The sequence below is a fragment of the Balaenoptera acutorostrata genome, chromosome 1 (assembly GCF_949987535.1).
Source record: "Balaenoptera acutorostrata chromosome 1, mBalAcu1.1, whole genome shotgun sequence".
Classification (NCBI taxonomy): domain Eukaryota; kingdom Metazoa; phylum Chordata; class Mammalia; order Artiodactyla; family Balaenopteridae; genus Balaenoptera; species Balaenoptera acutorostrata.
The window spans coordinates 136,555,263-136,573,172 of NC_080064.1; the positions used below are offsets into that span (position 1 = coordinate 136,555,263).

The following is a 17,910-nucleotide window of genomic DNA, read 5'->3' on the forward strand; positions in this document are numbered from 1 at the left end:
ATCCAGGAGGATGTGATTGCTCAGACTTTTAAGAAATAAAGAGCCCCAAGCTCACAATGGGAGCAGACACGGTGGAAGGACAATTAAGCTGCAGCCTGTTCATGGACTTCCTGCTGAACCTAAACAGATTTCTCAGACCAGTGACTCATCAACAGGACAGACTACGTGTACCTGTTGTGTAACCCCAGTGCTTCTGGTTTATTTTTATCTTGTTTCTGTAATCCCTCTTTGTTCCATTATTAATACTCAGTGCACTGGGCGAGACAGGCTTAAAGATGTGATCAACTCCTTTTTGGCTTTTTTGTACTTGTTATGTATTTTGTGGCCAAGGCCTCTCCACCCTTTCTTTCTTCTTTCTGGAAAAGTGTTCTTCTCTATGACATGGAGTAGCTATTACTTCTACACTTTGTTCCATAGTCTGCTTGCTGTGGCTATTCAACTGGAATTAGTATTCACTGTCCATTGTGCTAGGCACTTTGAAGGCTTTTTCTCATTTAATTCTCACAACAATTGTCTGATGGAGGTATTTCCCATTTTGTGGATGGGACTCAAAGTGATGAAGTAACCTGGCCAATGTCAGCTAACCTGAATGTGAGGTGCTCTTCTTGTCAACTCTCTTTTATGGCTTTTGCTCTCATCACTGGACAACATGTTCTCGAGACACTGAGGATTGGAAGAGCAACTGTGTGGGGAAGGCAGAGACTATTTCTTCCTTCTCTTACTTTAGAGCTCCCTCAAGCTCAGGTCTGTGGCTGTTGGGTGTCTCATCACAAATGCTGCCAAGATTTCCATTTTTATCTTTTCAAGTCAAGTAGAGAGAAAGCTTAATTTGCTCCATTGTGTGACAAGCTTTCACATATCTGAGGATAGTTTAATTACGAATACCCTTATCCTCATCACTTACCAGGGTGTTTTTTGTTTTTGTTTTTTTCAGGCAAAGCAATGCCCATTTGTAAGCCTTGGTGTTAAAGGATGGCAGAGACAAAGAAAAGTAAGTGACCACACTTTCACTTGTGGATGGTTTTCTCAGCTACTGAATAGTGAGAAATACCTGTTGCTGCCATTTTCACTTTTATATTATTTTTTAAAAATTTAAAAAATATACTACCTGCTTCTCCAATTTCCTGCTCTGTGATTTCTGGCATGAACGAAACTTGTGAAGACTCTTAAAGATTAATAAACTGAACTCACTTCAGTGTGAGGAATTAATCCACAGTCCCTGGTCAACAGTTCCACTCCTACCAATTCCCATAGTCATAGAGATCCTTCCGCAACTTTCCTTATAAACCGGGAGAAGATTTCCATTATTTAAAAAGCTCTTTTCTCATTAGGAAGCCAACACTGCAATGGCATTTCCCCCTTTCTTCCCCGCCTGTCTTGCTTTGACTGGTGGTGGGATTAATTGGGCCATGATCAATCTCCTAAAAGATGGCAAATTGGGAATGGCGGGTGGAAGGAGGAAAGCATGAATATTAATTAGCTAAGATTCCAAACAGAAGCCTTTTAATTATACTAAAATGCACAGGCCTGCAGGCAGTGAGATGGTTCTTGCTGTAAATCTGTCGACAGGCCATTACCTCAGCCATGTCAATGCCTTTTAATGAATGAATATATACATTTCAAGTGGGGGAGAGAAAAATACTTTCCTGTTTATAAATATTAAAAGGAAAACTATCAACGTGAGGTGATAGCTATGACAGCTCCTTGCAGGCTGGAGGTGTTTGGGGAAGGCAGGGAAGGCGGTCTCCCTAAATGGCTCTTCCCAGGCTGTGAAACTGAAGCCTGTGGCTGATATGGGGACTGATGCAATTAAAAACAGATGACTGCAGCCAGGGTGAGCCAGCGGCTCAACTTCTCTGTAGGTCAATGAGTGAGGCATTTGAGGAAGTTACATTAACTTTTCAGGTCACTTCAGAACCATTCGCTACAGGAAAAAAGGAAATCAGGGGCATTTCTTTGCTTCTTGTTAACATGAAGAGAGCATTTAAATATTGAAGGGTGACCGGCCACCATGGGGGAAGGGCCGTGAACTGAGAAGTGTTAGAATTCCAGGGCAGTAAAGAACTTAAATGTAAGAAAGCATGTCTCAGTAGATCTAAAGTCACCTTGAGAAGATCCATGGAAGAGAATAGTAGGGAATATGGAAACACAGCAGCAGTGAGAATGGGAAAGTGGGATGAAGGAAAGCTGGTCACACATGACTTCATAGACTCAAAAGACTTGAACAGAGCTTGGTGACCAAGTAGTCCAACCACCTTAATTTTAGAGAACTAGAAACTGAGGCCCAGTGGGGAGGGATGACTTTCCCAATCTCAGAGTGCTAGTTAGTAGAGAAATCCTGTTTATTTACTTCCCTACCAACTTACCTACTTAAGTACCCACCTCCTTACCTATCTCCCTACTTACGTATTTACCTATTCATGTACCACTTCCTTCTAGAAAACATTTGAGGCCTCTCCTGACTACCAGTCTGCAGGTTTCCTAAGACTTGTTGCTGCCTTCCTAACTTTAAATAGGAACACATTTGAGGAAACTAACAGTACCACATAGTATGCACACTTTATATAATCTGAGAATATCCATCTACAGGGCCATAATTGTTCAACCCAAATGCAGAGAATCTGTATGATCTATCCCAGTCTACTGGAATGCCAACAGAAGAGTGCAGTGCCTTTGTGGAGTTACCCTTGATTTTGAAAAGCTTGACAGGCAAAAAAAAAAAAGTCATCAGAATATACCTGAGAACATTCAGGTCTTGAAGTTCGGCATTGGTGACTTTGAAAGGAAGGTAAGCAGAAAATAATTCTTTTGAGCACAATTTTAAAAAATACTATGTATTTGAAATCCAATCAAGAGTACTTAATATTTTGGGGTTTCTTGGCTGTACTGCATAACATGTGGGATCTTAGTTCCCTGACCAGCAACAAACCCATGCCCCCTGCAGTGGAAGCTTGAAAACCAAACCACTGGACAGCCAGGGAATTCCCAAGAGTCCTTATGATTCTGAAAAGCTTTATGTGGGCTTTTCAAGGATAAATTCAGAAACCATCTGCAAATGGGCACACTCCTGTAAATGTACCTATGTGTGTGGGAGTATGTATGTACAGGGGTGGTGAGGGAGAGTCATAAGTTTGTCCTATCAGTCAGTGGGACAGCATTCCCAGAATGGACATACGACTCACGAACATCTGGCTTTAGCACAATAGGAACTCAGGAGAGAATGTGAATGGCTTAGCAAAGGATATGTCTTATTGGAAAAGCAACTCAAAGAGTAAGTCAAGAAAGTAATAGGAAAGTATTTCTGCTATATGTTCACACACATTATTCTAGAGAGCAGGGATCAGGAAGGCTCAAAACTTCTTTGAGATTCACTTAATTTAGCCTCAAGACTATGAAACATAATAATATAACTTAGTTGGTAACATTGAGGAGAAGGTAGAGGATACTAAAAGTCACACCGCAGTATGATAAATGTCCATTCAGCTCAGTTCAAGGTGGATTCAATCCTTTTCTTTTTGAATATATATTTTATTTATTTGTTTTAGTTGCTCTGGGTCTTAGTTGCGGCTGGTGGGCTCCTTAGTTGTGGCTCGCTGGACTCCCCTGCATTGGAAGGCGGATTCTTAACCACCGCGCCACCAGGGAAATCCCGGATTCAATCCTTTTGATGTGCAAGAGAGAGGATTAGGACCTAATGATGCAAAGGAGAATAAGACATAAATGCTGCTCTTTTTCAGCCTACTCTTCTGGAGAGACACGTGACCAAGTAACTTTAACAGATTGGAGTAAGTGCAGTAGTGGGGATGTGCACAGGGAACAAAGGGGTGCAGAAGAACAGTGCTGGCCTCATTTGTGGGGTCAGAGTGGCTCTTGGAGAAGATAGAGTCTGAGAATGAGTTGGATGGACAAAGAGAAGGGTGGAGGGAGAGAGGGGGACAGGGAGGGGAAAGGACATGACCTTCAGACCTAATAGCAGCAGCAAGGGTGCACAGTATGCAACACTGTGTGCTTTTTTCCACTATTTTTCTCATTAGAAAAAAACTTATTTTGCTGTTCCTGCTTTCAGATGAAGATCCAGTTTCATCTGAATTAGAAATTTGCTTCTCCATGAGATGTTGATAGGAAAAACTAATGAAACAGAGCATTCAGCAACCCACTATTCACTGTCCTGAGTTGTTACTGCTTTTCCATTTCACTGTTTAGAAGATTTGGCTACTGATCATCTCCAGGAAGTGGAAACAACATGAATGCCCATTACCTGTCTGGATAATGAATTGCAATTAATCAATATAAGTCAAGACAGTAATTTATCACAAACTCCCTGCACTTGCTGATGGCACCTTTTCCTTTTTAATATTCGTAACAAGACAGTGAAGCTGAAAGCCAGTAGTTGGCTAGAAGCTACAGTGGGAAGAAACTCATTGTCCCTTTGGCTGTTATCAAGTGCTCTTCTTCTTGACTGCATTTCTTGTGTAAGGCGAGGGTGGAGCAGGGCAGTTTGAATCCAGAAGTGTGGACTGGGGGAAGACTGTACCTTATCTCTGGCTTAATTTGCTTAATTGGTAACTGTCCTTGGGGCAAGGTTTTAGCAGTTGGTCAGGTCAGAATCTTAGTTGCCTGAAGAGGGGACAGGAGGAAAGTCATTCTTTTGCAGTGTTAGCAGCTTTAGACTTCTTCTAGGCTGGTGACAAGATGGGAATTAGAAATGTTATGCTCCTCTTCTTCCTCCTTGTCCAATTCTCTCTTCTGCATTTTTCCCCCCTAGGATTTTTTTCTTGCCTTGGATCCAGACACAAGGCTGATCAGAGACTGTACCATACTGGGGATTTGTTTGGGGGGGTGGAGATATCTGTGGTTTTTCACCCTCTTAGCTTCCCAGAACCACCAAAAAATTCTGGAACTGCACCAATTCAGTTAAGTTTGGGAACTTGGCTCACTGGGAGTCTTTTTAAAGTAGTTCAGGTTCAGGCGGTTCAGGCACGCTTTCAGAGAGCTGAATTGCTGTGCTGAGTTAGATTTGGGGAACTTTCAGTGATATATGACTATCATGAACACTTTGAAGATCCTGTCATCTCTGTGCCAATACTGGATAAGTAGCAGACTTTCATAGTTAGCCCCTTATCGGAGATGGCACATGCATATGTCTGATTAAGGTGAGCTCATGCTTTTTTGAGTAAGCCGATGAAATAAAAGCTTCAAAAGGATGCACAATCCCTGTGATAAATGGCCTGGTCAAAAGAGGAAGTGTGGTTGACTGAAAAGCAAGGGAGTTTAGGCAGAAGGAGACTGCTTGGCAGGGAAAGATCAATTCATTAGATTGGTCCTGCTACCAGACTCTCCTGTTCTGGTGTCTAAGGCTTAGGGTGCTGGCAATAGAAATAGATGAGTATTTCTCATATAGACTGTCTGCAAGAGGTTGGAAGTAGAGGTATGCTCTGAGATTCAACGTAAGGAACTACTGTACTGCAGTAGTGTGTGTGTGTGTGTGTGTGTGTGTGTGTGTGTGTGTGTGTGTGTATGGCAGAGTAGCGTGGTGTAGTAGATTAAAGATGACTGCAATTTTTCATTATTTCTTTTCTTTTCCCCCCACTATTCTTCCCATCAAGAAGTGGAATGTGTTTTCCCTCCCTTTAGATTTTACCAATAGAATGTTGCAGGGGTGAGGTTATATAAATTTTGAGATCAGGCCTTAAGTGATCTACAGCTTTTCCTTTCACTTTTCTTGGAACTCCTCCACCATGTTGTGAGGAAGCCCAAGAAACTACAGGGTAAGACCTGCTGGAGGGAAATCAAATCCTCCAGCCTCCAGCCCTAACCGAGCTCCCAGCCTACACAGCCAGCACTAACTGCCAGCCATTGTGAATGAGGCCATTTTTGATCTTCCAGCATCCTAGCGCTCCACCTGACACCACATGAAGCAGAAAAGATGGTCAGTCAATCCACAGGATCATGAGAAATAATAAGTCGTTGTTCTAAGCCACTAAGTTTTGGGGTGGTTTGTTACACAGTCATAGGTAACTAAAACATGTGGAATCTCTACACTTTAGAAAGAATGACTTAACTGGAAAGCACTTTTGGTCAAGAGAGAAGGGGACAGCCACTGGAAGCAGCACCTGTGGTTAGAGGTAGTGCGGGCAGCAGGAAGGCACTCCCATGAGGCAAGCAGGGAAGGAGGAAAAGTGAAGATCACCAAATGGTGGCAGATAGTCTTATTCTGGCATACATGGGCAATGTATCTGAGGAACATCTAGAAAGATTTGGGGAGATTTTGTTGGGAGTGAAAGTGAGATCTATAGATTCTGCAAAGGCATGAACCACAGAATGCCATTATACACAGATTTTTGTTATCAGCCTGTAGCCTTGATGTTAGCTGGGCCCTTCTTTTTCTTTGAGATCTGCATAAGATTGGATTGAAGTTCCAATTCCACATCTGTGAAAGACCAAAATGCTCCACAGGATTACTATGAATTTCTAGGGAAATTATTGTCTCCTCATTAGCCCTGGCTGTAAACTCTTGCTTCTTTTATGGGTCATCTCACTGTCCCTTTTATGCTGTTTCTGTTTCACATAATATCTACCTAAACACAAAATTCAAGTCACAAAATATCAACCTAAACATTAAATCTTCTCTTAATTATCACAATTTCTACACAAAAAAGCAATTTTTGTGTGATTAGTAGATTTTAATAAGGAATTTGGGGATATAAGAGGAGGATTTTAAAGTATAGCAATATAAACTTCAAATTGAACCTGAGACCGTCCTCATTCTTAAAAATGTCTTTGCCCCACCACTGGAGAACTTTCACAAGCAATATCACTCTAAGTACTGTCTGAACCTCATTCTATGTCATGGTTCCTCTCTCCCTTCCATCTTTCAGTAGCAAAACAAATTTCTCTCATCTTCTCATATAGCATATCTATCCATCTATTTATTATGCTCAGTGACTCACCCTCCAACCTAAGCCACTTATCAAGGTATTTACTCAGTAGAGACGGTTGTCCTCTGAGGAGCAATTATGATGTCAGTTGTTATAGTAATAACATTTCACTCTTCCACTTTCTACCCTACTAAAATCACTGCAGTTTCCTGCAAAGGCACCCAGTGTTGGTCTCTCTCTCTCTCTCGAGTGTTGAGTGAAAGGAAAATCAAATGTAATAAACCTGGGCTATACCCAACTCACTGCCTTGCCTCTCCTTCCTTCCTTTTAGAGGGTGGAGGTAATGCCCCATTAGGCTCCCTTTAAGGTGTTGCTTTCTTTGTATAAACTCTTCTACATTGCCTAGGTGAGAAGGGAAGACTTTCTGAGTCTACTCTCTGGGTGGGTGCCGTATTCAGTTTCGGGGAGACTTTGATGGGAGTGAAAGTGAGGTCTAGAGACTTCACAATAATGAATAGGCATAAACCAGAGAACCCCAACTTATGTGGGGATTTTTGTTATCAGCCTATTAGAGACCCTATTACTCATGACAGTGACATGTCAGAGATGGTGAGTGGTCTGTTTCATTTAGAAATCCATTCATTCATTTTAAAAAATTTTGGCATGACTCTATAGTAGACTCCTAAGGAGGTCAAATATAACTGAGTCATGGAATCTCTTATTGAAAGAGCTTACGATTCGGTAGGAGAAATAAAAGAACCATACCTACCCAGTTTGGCAGTGTTGATGTCCTCTTGGAAAAGGGAGCTCTAACTGAATCAGAGTCATAAGGGTTATTTATGGCGCAGTCCCTGTGGAATTACATTCCCTCTTTTGTACATTGACCAATGGCTCTCTCTCCCCTCCAAATTCTCTGAAGTTGTGACCTGCTGTGTTCCTTCGGCCCCATTCATACAATCATCTGGCAGTCCTCTGAGGTAACAGTGATGGTTTAGGCCCCTCAGTACGTCTAAGGACTCCCATCAGTCTCTTGCCTGCTGACTTTTACCCTCCTTTTTCTCATCCATGACCATTTCCCTGAAGAATTTTCAAGCTCTTACAAAACTACCTTTTAACATCCATCATGTTACTCTGCATGTTTTTCTTTCTAGTACTATCATTTGCAGACATTTTCTCAGTTATCATGGGTCAAAACTGTTGGTCTATAAACATAAAACAAACGGGGGAATTCCCTGGCAGTCTAGCAGTTATGACTTGGCACTTTCACAGCTATGGCCCGGGTTAAATCCCTGGTTGGGGAACTAAGATCCCACAAGCCAAGTGGCAAAACAAAAACAAAACCAAAAACACCCCGTAAAACAAATGGCAGAGATAGAGGATATGATGGATAAGCCACACCCTCTGCAGAACACGCTCAGCTCAGGGTAGCACTGGTAGCACCCTTTCTGGTGGGGAGTGTTTGCAGTATGGTGCAATAACACTCAGTGGCCAAGAGTGCAGGCGTCAGGCTGTCATGCTAGCTCTCATGAGCTGGTACTCAGGTCATGGGAAAGAGAGCTCAAAGGCTAGCACACTTGAATGGATTTTTTTTCTTGAAAATATTTCAAAGAAAATAGCATTATAACAAGTTGACACTATAAAGGAAGGGAGATAATATTAAAATAAATACACAAGGATAGGGTAGCGACCTGAAATACATACAACACATATTATAGAAAACTATTATTTTTGAGGAATAGCTTCCTGGAGGAGGTAGGCTTTTATATGGTATTATCTTCTTTGCAATGAATAATGAGACTATTCACCATGGAGTAAACAAGTTACCTCCAGTAAAGTGTGATTAAGAGAGCAGAAGTATGGTCTCTTCTTATAGAGCTGCATAGGCTCTTAAAATGTTACAGGCTTCAAATTTCAGAAGCGTTGTGGTGGGTACTTTCAAGAAGCAAGCTTAGTTGTAGCTTTTCTTTCCCCATCTTCTGGAAATATAGGAACTATTTCTTATTTATTTTTATATTCTTAGAGCCTAGAACAGTACCTGGCAAATGGCTCAATAATAATTTGTCAAGTGATTGGTTGAATGAGTGAATGAATCAATCACTCAATCTAATAAAACTCTTCTGCTTTCTGACCCACCCCATGTCTTCATTCAAGCATTTGTCTGTCAAGTTTAAAGTGTCTATACTCACATTATGGTGCATTTGTTTGTGTTGTTCAACACTCTGAAAGGTATACTACTTTAGAGTGGCATTCTGCTTTATTTAACAGGTTATAAGGTAGATAAATGGGTATATCAAAAGATGTTTAGGATTTCTTTTAATAAATTAGGGTAGTGGTTCTTAATGAGATTAATGGAACAGTGCCAATCTGGCTACTTCAGAATTATCTGGGAAACTTTAAACAGTTCAAATTTTTGAGCCTTACTTCTGTATTTTTGAAAACTTCCTCAGGTGATTCTGATACTCAACCAGATTTGAGAACTACTGCCTTATTCTTTAAAATAAGATCAAAACTTCTAAAATCCTAGCTATTGGCAATTACCCAGAAATAGATCAAGTAGTAGAGGCCCATTTAGAGTCTACCCAGGTAGCTTTTGGGAGGGAACTACTATCCTCTCTGAAAATTATACTTCTTAACGCAGGCATTCACCTAGTGCTTCTCTGGTCTTCCACCAACAATGTATTTACTGCGTGTTCACTGCCTCTTTCTCTGAATGCAAATTGGTACCCCTTTATCTTGGGATTTTGAGGCAGTTCTTATTTTAAATAAACTTCCCTCTCATTCTCACAAGTATAGATTAGCTACAAGGATCCATGCTTTAGAGATGGAGTTCCATGCTCACAGAGACTATAAACCTGCCCAGTGACCTAAAGCTGGTGAGGGGGACTCAGGGTCATGTTTGTCTCATTATACCCTCTGCTTCTCCTCCATGCCTGTTGACTAAGGGTTTATACTGGCTCTGGAGCTCTGTATGCATTCCTCTAGTCCTTGCACCATCCCTGCAAAGAAAACAGTCTCTGGAGTCCTCCGTTTTGTGGATGGAGTGTTTCAAGAGTTGATCATCCCCAGAACATTGCTGCTCTTCAAATGCTGTTGCCCACTCTAGCAAAGACTGCTCTGTGTTCACTAAACCCCATTGCCTTTTCCTCATGGATGCACCCCTACACTACATTTCCCAGCATCCCTTGTAGTTAGATGTGACCATGTGACTGAGTTCTGGCCAATAGAATATGGGCAAAACTGATTACCCCACTTCCAAACTTAGCCCATCAAGAAGCCTCAGTATTATCCTTTGGGCCTTTTCTCTTTTCCCATTGGCAGGCTGAATGCAGCAGATGAAAAAAGCCCTAGAAGATTCAGAAAAATCCTTGAATAATTGGGTGGATCCTTATCAGACAGTCCTGTGGGGAGAAATAACTCTTACTGAGTTAAGACAGTAAGGTTTTCGGATGATTTTTTATAGCCGTGAGCCTCCCCTGACCAATACAGCTAGCTGCCCTGCCTTTGACCCACAGCCTCTGCAGCTGTAACACCAATCTCTGACCTGAGAGCCCCAGAGCAGTGGGCAAAGGAAAGAGGTCTCTCAAAGGAGCTGCCAGGAGGGCAATGTGACATAAGGAAAAGCACAGGCTTGGAGCTGGAAGAAATGGGTTCAAATTCTCTTGGTCTAATTGTGTAACCTAAACTAATTGCTTTTTAAGCCAGAGAGTCTTCCCCTGTGAAATGGGAATAACATGAGATGACATATGTAAATGAACCTGGTAATGGAGCCCAGTAAATCTAAAGACTCTTCAGAAATGTAGCAAGAGTTTTGCAGAAACTGAAGGAAGTGTCAAAGAGGAACAGTTTGTAGCTTCAAATAGCAAGTCCAGAAAGTCGGAGGTACCCCCATGGCTATAGGGTTCTACGAGCATTATTACATCTGACCCTATGATGGCTCCAGGAGGCTATTCTAGGTCACTTGCAGCTGAATAATTTTTTGAGACACTTTTTCCTGCTTCTTTCTTGTTTCAGGATAGTGATAGAATGTAAGTTTGATGAGGAGAGGGCTGCCGTCTTTTCCCCACTGTACACGGAGCACCTACCACAGTGCCTGGTGCGTTGTATGTGCTGTGTTTTTACAGGACACATTGTATTTGGCTTAATGACTGACTCATCTCAGAGGATTAAAAGGGTAATTTGTTCCTTTGCTTTTGTCCTCAAGCCTTCCTCCTCTCACCTGCAGGTAGAATGGTCAAGCCTGTATGTTCAGACTTCCGGACAACTTTGCCTCTGGAGTTGTTTGATGGCTTTTTGGTTCAGCGTCGGAAAAAAAAAAAAAAAAAAAAAAGAGGAAGTTGCCAGTTATTCAGAAGAAATCCCTTATCCAGGTTAGTACTTTGATTTAAAGAAGTGTAACTGGCTTTGAGACATAGATGGGAAGGTAGTAGTAAGTTCTTTCAGGGCTGGTGGCCCTATCCTGATCCCTGATAGAGCTCTGGGTAGACCAGAGCCTCTGATGGGGGCAGGGTGGGGGGAGAACAAGTGAATGCCTTTGGTTTGGACATAGAGTGCCAGGCAGGGTGGCCAATTCATCCTAATTTGCCCTGGACTTTCCTGGTTTTAAAACTGAAAGCCTTGCATCCTGGAGACCCCTTCAGTCCTGGGTAAACCAGGACAGTTGGTCACTACCGCCATGCTTGAGGATCTATAGGGGGAGATCATCCTGTTAAGCATGGCGTGGGGGAAATGGAGCCTTCCACATTCAAATGGACCCTGAAGGCTCAGATGTTAAGAATTCAGTTTGCTGAGAATAGAGGCCCTTCCCCCTGTTCTCTGGATGCACCAGTCTTCTGAGATTCATGAGCATTCCGACGAGGGGCACCTCATCCCCTGACCTTCCTCCACTCCCAACATGACAGAGAATACATTTCTTGCTTGCTAGTGAAGATCCAGAGACAGATTTAATTTGACTTCGAAAAAGAGGGCAATGTGATGTTTCTTATATCTTAGGAGGTGAGAGAATTCATATCAGTTACACAAGACTTGCCCAAAGGCCCAGAGCTAAATAATGGTAGAATTACTGCTTGAATAGAGCTCTATCTGGCCCCAATGTTGGTTTTCTTTCCATTCTACAGCACCTTAGGAGGCACAGTGGCCCTAAACACTGAAAGAAAAGGAAAACAACAATTTGTTCATTCAAGTAGACTTTTGGACATGCTTTCATTCACAACTCTCTTTTCCTTTGTTTCACTGGATTGATTTTATTTAGCCTCCAGCATCTACATCCCTTCCTTCCAGTCCAAATTTCTCAGTCTTACTTTCAAGACTGCTGGCTTTAGCTCTAACCTACCTTTTCAGGAGTACAGCCCATGATGTCTTCCATGTACCCCATGCTTCAGCCAAGCAGGGCTCTCCATGCTTTCCCACCTCTGCGTGTCTTTTGCTGTGCCTACTCCCTGGAATGCTCTTTTCTCCAACCTCCCTTATCAAGATCCTGCCACCCTTCAAATTCCCATGAAGACTTCCTTGATCCTTCCTTTCTGATATCCTGATTTAAATATGCCCTGCATTGATTTCGTGCCATAATAACTCATTCTGCTTACTAGAGGATTCCTTGAGGGCAGGACACAGGCTATGCTGTTTTTTTGTTTTTGTTTTTAAATAATCTCTGAGATAACCTAGCACAGCAATCTACACATAGTAGGCACCCTGTAAATACTTGATGAAATGCAGTGCAGAGGATTAAAGGAGAAAGGAAATCTTTAGATTTTCCCTAGAGTGTGACTTGGAATTGGGACAAAAGCTAATTTGATGGAACATGTTTGAGGAAAATCGGGTGGGAAAAAACAGATAATAGACACAGAAGTGAAAGAGTAAGGCCAGCAGCCCATTTCATTCTAAGAGTGTCCCTGAAAGTCTCAGAAGGAGCCAGAGGCTGATCTTTCTGACCTTTATCCAAGTGTCAGGACACAGCTCCCCGTGGGTAGAAGTCCACTCCAAGGCTCTGCTTCCAGCCTGCAGTTAACCAGGGAAAGCAGTCAATCAGAGAATGTGCTGGATCTGATCTCCTGGCTGCTGAATTCATCGAGGTCCGTACTTCAGAGTGCTGGGGATGTCAGTTACATAAAGTTGTATGGCATTTTCTTCTATCCTGGGGTGAGGGGAGGGTAATGGGGGGAGGAAGAGGGAAGGGGCGCAGCTATCAGCCCAAGAGAACTGCTGCAAGAGCTAGTGCTCTGCCTTCCCTCACCACACACATCTCCTCCAAATGTGCCCTTGATGTTGCATTCTCCAACCCAAACAAAAACCTGGAGAAAAAATGATTTTGTGGCTAGCTCTGTTTTCAATACCGTGGAACATTTGCCGGCCTGGTGATCCATCACCAGACTTTTTTTTAACCCTGCAAGATGGCCACTTGCCTTTTTTATCGGCATGTTTGCATCCATGTTGCTACTTACTTTCTCTTGAGGCCAAGTTTTCTTTCTTTTTTTTTCCCCTGATTTTTGCCATCTGTGCCATATTTCTTTAGAGTTTTTCTTCTCTAATCCCCTGTTTAGTGCCAGGAGAAGTAATACCAATGGGCTGGAGAGATTCCAATGCTTGATGCACAGAACTGGCTAAAAATCTCAACAATATCACTTCACACACATTCTGGAAACTTCGCTCTTTCATGTTTGCAAGTGGGCATGTAGCATGGGCTGCATGAAGAAGATAAGGCTCACAATTCAGCCCTACTCAGAGACCGGTGAGCTCCCTGCTCTTAGAATGTGGACCAGTAGTCCCTGCTGCTGCCCAAAGACCTGGGAGACAAGAAGCCCCCAGTGATGTGAGGCGGCCAGGCCTAGGAATGACGATTCTAATTAAGAGAAATAAAAACCTCACTCTTTTCTCAGGTGTTGAACTCTGTCTAAAGTCAGGAGTTATGAAATCTGTGAAGCTTAGGACTCATCTACATCTTAAGAGAGCTGTGGAGACTCTCCCTTTTCCCATTAAATTGTCATGTGGTAGGTAGAAAGAGGCTGAGACTCAGACTTTCACCAAATAGCTTAGTGGTCTTGGGCAAGTCTCTGGATCTTAATTTCTTTATTCATAAACTGTAAGAGTTGGGGAAGTACATGATTCTATATTAGAGGTCTATATTTCATGGTGTCCTCTCACATATTGGGATTGGATTGGTATGAAAAACAGGGTCTAACAACTGGAATCCAAAATTTTATAGGGCTAAGGAAGTTTGTACATTTTTTTTTCCTTTTCTTTTTCTCTCCACTTTCATGCATGTCTACTTCTTGCTTCCAACTGGGAGAATCAATTCTATGACCACATAAAAGTCTCCTTAGGCCCAATATCTTAGGCTACTTTGGTAGTTCATAAAAGACGATCAAAGTTTTAGCTCTGTCTACCTGAGGCTCCCAGGCCAAACTAGAACTGAATGTTCTAATTTGTATTGAATTATTTGCCAAGCAAATATGAAGCTCTTTCGATGTAAACAGGAGTATTCACACCAACATGGTTCCTAGCAGCAGGCAGGCAGACCAGATCCAACTAGGATCCTGCCTGCTTCCAGTAGCTCTGCATTACTGTTGATGTCAGTTAGTCCAACTTGACCCCGTGGGATGTTCAATGTTCACCATCATTGGTTTTCAGTGTATGGTGTCAAAGGCCAGGGCTGCCAGATGCCTGACTTTCTGAAAAAGGATGAAATCTGAAAAAGGCTCTGTCTGGGTGTTAGTATGTTTAGAATGTTTGTAAGCATGGTATAAAGACAGATGTAATTATAGTCAGAGAGTCAATCAATATTTATTGAGAACCTATTTTAGGTGCTGGGGATATAGCAGTGGTAATTTTTCTTGAAGTGTTATTTGCCCTTTTCAAGTTTTCCCAAGGAATCTAGATTTTCAATTAATTGTCTCAAGCACACTGGCTACTGTCCTACCATCATAAGGGAGAGTAACTGAGCAGCTGTCCTTTCTAGAATTTCCGGGAGCTTCTTACAAGGATTAGTTGTTTAACAAACAACTAATATCTGACTTTGATTAAGGGTTCTAGGTGTCAATGTTTCTCTGTACACTAATTCTCAGGACCTTCTTTCCAACTGAAGCGTGGAAAGTACACAAGTCAGTTAAAAAAGTCTTCAAATATAAAATCAAGTAAGTAGTCTTTGGTATCTTATGGAATGCATAATGAACACGAGCTGGCCCTTTGGTGCATTTGGGCATGGATTGAAGTTGATGCTAATGGTAGCACATCTATATCTTGGGAACTGGGCTCCCTAGAGACCTCCTGGGTAAGGACTGCCTGGGCTCAGGACCGGCCCTGACATTTTGGCAGAAGTGCTAAAGAGAAGCTGTCTCTCACTGTGAGGTTTTTCAGTCCATAAAGCAGCAGCAATTTAGTTGTGGAAGACCCCGGCAGAAACAACATAAGAAAACTGAAAACACATAAGCACATTTGCCGAGTTTAATAGCCCTGCTCTGGCTCTCCACCTCCGGTACCTTAGGCATAAATTGCTGACCTCTATTTGATTTTCTGAACTGCAAGAATTATGGGCCCAAAGTTCAGTGAATTGGAAGAGGTAAGCTTTTATGCCTCTGAGTCAGCTTCCCCATAAACATTAGGTCTACAAATAAAAGCAACATTTCTATTTATACTTCCTGGGGTTTGTGTATCAGACAAGCCAAGCACGTCCCTGCAGCTTGGCGAAGGTGACTGCATGATCAAATCTCTGTTCAGGTAACGCGACGGAGCCTTCCAGTTTGGGTCAGAGGAAATAACCAGAGCAGATGGACAAGAGATATTAAAAATAACACACGCAATTTCAGTCGGAAAAGGGCACCTGCTCAAACAGTGACTGATTTACTCTCGGTGGTGTTTGTTTGATTCTCCTCCTGGCCACTGGTGACAAATGTGTGCTAGGGGAAGTCTTACGTTCAGACCCTTCCTGGGCACTCACCTTTAATGATGGCCAAGGGCCTGAAGGGCAACCCAGCTTCCTGTGCCCACCTGGCCGTGGGTCAACACAGCATCACCCTCGTACTCCAGACGCAGCAGGAGCGTAATTCTGGCTGCTGCCACGCATGCAGGTGATCCAGACCTCCACGTCATGTTTTCTCTGTGGCCTTGCCTGACTCCTTCAGCTCCATGCTCCCCGTATCCCCCGCGGCCTCTGTTTTTGTCTCCATCTCTGATGCCCAGCATCAGCATAATCAATTGATTCCACACACATGTATTGAACACCACCCCCTGGTTGGGGGGTGGGCTACACCTGACAGACTAGAAGCTTCCCTGCTCACCCCAGTGTCCTCTGAACTAGTGGGATTAACACAGATTTGTTTATGGCAATAATATAGGTGATTCACAATGAGGCAAACTCAGATTTGCGAGATTTGCATTTGATTCCTCACTACTGCTTTTCTTTTTATTAAGTATTTTTATTTATTTATTTTTTTGGCTGCACCGTGCAGCATGCGGGATCTTAGTTCTCCGAGCGAGGATCGAACACATGCCTCCTGCATTGGGAGCGCGGAGTCTTAACCACTGGGCTGCCAGGGAAGTCCCTCCCCGTTACTGCTTCTTTACATGCCCTTCGTCCTCCCTTGGGGTCATTCATTACTTGCTTCACGCCTCAAACCTTTTCCTATTCCTGTCAAAGCACTGCCTTTCTGCTCCTTCCCTCCTGCATGTGTGCTACAAACAAATTCTCATTCGGTGTAAGTAAACCTATATGGGGCATCCCTTCCTAGGGATGTTATGTTGCCTAGGGCTTTCTGAAAATAACATCTCAACCCTAAGGTGTAAGTCAAATGGTAAAGATTTTAGCCACCTTGGCAGGCTTCTGGGGAGTTATGTTGGGGCAGGTGGTGATTCTGCTTGAAATATTCTATCCATAGGTTCTGCGTTGGCAAGGAGCTAGGTCACAGTCACCATCATCTTAAGCCATTTTACTAAGGCTGAGTCCAGGGTACCGGACCACTAAAAGGCCTTCAGCTGCTGAAGAGATAATGAGGTCAGTCTTTTGTTTCTTTAAACCACTCCATTTGGAACTATTTGTCATTCAACTGTAGTGATAGTTTATTTTTCTCTGAGCAACCTGCCAGAGGAGTAAGGACATTTTGCACACCCTCCCTGCCACTTCTGTAGCGATGCTAAACATTTGTCACAAAACATGTTCTTCCAAAGGACTTCTGCTTTTGTCTGTGGCAGCATTTCTCAAACTCAAATGTGCCTGTCACCTGAAGATCTGGTTAAAATGCAGGTTCTGAGTCAGTGGAACTGCCTGAGATTCAGCAGTTCTCACAACCTCCCAAGTGGTGCTGATGCTGGTTCCTGGACCCGGCTCTGAGCAGAGTAGGCCTAGACCTGCGCTGTCCAACACAGCAGTCACTGGCCATGTGTGGCTATTGAGCTTTTTGAATGTGAGCTTTTGAATGTGGTCCAGAGACTTGCCATAAGTGTAAAATACATACCATATTTTGAAGATTTAGTATATTAAAAAAAATGTAAAAAGTCTCACAGATCATTTTTTAAAATAATCAATTTACATGTTGAAATGACAATATTTGGAATATTTTTGGTCACATATTATAATTTATCTCACCTTTTTCTTTTTACTTTGTAAAAAGAAATGTGGCTTCAAGGAAATTTTAAATTACACCCAGGGTTTGTGTTACATTTCTATGGGACAGCGTTGGCGTAGAGAACCGAGCAGCAGAGGAGAGATGAATTGCCAATTTGAGCTCTGGCGCCTCCTTGCCTTTCCGCCCTGCTGCCCCAGCATATTTAATTGCCATTAGCTCCCTGCCTATTTTGCCTGGCTTCTAACATTAGGGTCTAGGTTGATTTCTGATTTCCGGGTGTTCTCTGGACCCAGCCTAATCACTCACTTCTCTTACAATCCTGACTTCCCTCTCAATCTCCATGATTCATAGCTTCCCAAAGCCTCAGCAAGATGGTGGCCCAACCCTGCCCAGACTGGAAGAACCATTCTGGCTGCTGAGAACAGCGTAAGAACCTGCTGTAAGTATCAGGTTGCCTTTAGATAAGAGAAAAATAATAA

The 17,910-nt window shown here is 42.7% G+C and overlaps 1 long non-coding RNA gene across 1 annotated transcript; it reads left to right on the forward strand.

The window, feature by feature from the left end:
* The first annotated feature begins 11,171 nt into the window (after positions 1-11,171).
* Positions 11,172-17,869, forward strand: LOC130707753 (uncharacterized). Its single transcript, XR_009007775.1, has 3 exons — positions 11,172-11,245; positions 16,745-16,860; positions 17,783-17,869. It is a non-coding gene; the product is annotated as an uncharacterized LOC130707753 (long non-coding RNA).
* Positions 17,870-17,910: the final 41 nt, after the last annotated feature.